We start from the raw sequence: 1441 nt of genomic DNA, 5'->3' as shown, positions 1-1441 counted from the left end.
CTGCTTGTTTGATCCCAACACATCTTTATTGAGTGATAGTCTAGCCACACCTTACATGTTCTCCTCAGAACACACTTTTTCATTTTTTGCAATACATTCAGGGTAAGAGTTTTTCAAATCTTTAAGTTCTGATTCCATTTTTCTTAACAGCTTCTTCAATTTCTCTCTCCTCTCACCTTTTACTGTAAGCAGTTAGGAGGACCTAGGTTACATCTCCAACATTTTGCTTAGAAATGTCATCAGTTGAACAGCCAATTTCATTGTTCCTAAGGTCTATCTTCCATAAAACACTAGAATGCAATTCAGCCAATTTCTTTGCCATTTTATAACAGGCATCACCTTTCCTCTAGTTTCCAATAGCCTGTTTTTCATTTTCCTTCTGAGACCTCAACACAATGAACTTTAATAATATTTCTGTTAACATTCTGTTCATGAATATTTATATAGTCTCTAAGTAGATAGAGGCTTTCTTTCCAGCTCTCCTCTTTGTTTTCTGAGCTGTCCCCAGAATTGCCTTTTGCATTCATATTTTTACCATCTGTCCCTTTAAAGCAAGCTAGGCCTTTTCTAGCCTGTGCCTCAAAACGCCTCCAGTCACCATCCAGTTCCTGAGCCACTTCCACATTGTGGGTAGTTGTTACAGAGGAACTATACTTCTTGGTGCCAAGCTCTGTATTAGTCTGCATTCTCCAGAGAAACAGAGACAAATTTCCCTCCCTCATGTGGGTGGGCCTCACTCAATCAGTTGTAGGCCCGAATAGAACTAAAAGGCTGACCTTTCTGTGAGCAAGGCAGAACTCCTCCGGCCTGCACCTTCAAGCTGGGGCGTCTGTTTTTTTTACTGCCTTTGGAGTCAAACTGAAACACTGGCCCTTCCTGTGTTTTAAGCCTGCTGACTTTCAGATTGGAACTACACCTTCAGGCGTCCTGGGTCTCCAGCTGACCAACTGCAGGTTGTAGGATTTCTCAGCCTCCATTAATTGTGTGAGCCAGTTCCTTATAATCAGTCAATCTCTGTCATTTGATCTCTCTCTCTCTTCCTCCCCTTCCTGTGTGCATGCACACACCGACAGACAAATACACACACGTACATACCACATGCCCTATTGGTTTCTCTCTCAAACTCTGCTAATCCAGTGGATGACTCAAGTATTGGGTTGGCAAAAATGTTTGTTCAGGTTCTTCAGTGAGCTGTTACAGAACAACCTGAATGAACATTTTGGCCAACCTAATATTATTAACCCCATTTTGCTTTTGAGTAAGTTGAAGCCCAAGCGTGGTTAAGTCTTACTAAATGAAGATAATTGGAAGAGATACAAATTATGACTAGGTCTTTCAGATCACAGCCTCTTGTGTACCCTGCACCTCTACTGAGAATGTACATGATGAAGGCCATTGTTACCTGCCTACATTTTATACTCTATCAACTTTTCCGAAGCAA

Source organism: Bison bison, unplaced genomic scaffold (assembly GCF_000754665.1).
Source record: "Bison bison bison isolate TAMUID 2011002044 unplaced genomic scaffold, Bison_UMD1.0 scf7180017864378, whole genome shotgun sequence".
Lineage (NCBI taxonomy): Eukaryota > Metazoa > Chordata > Mammalia > Artiodactyla > Bovidae > Bison > Bison bison.
This window is presented reverse-complemented; position numbering follows the sequence as displayed.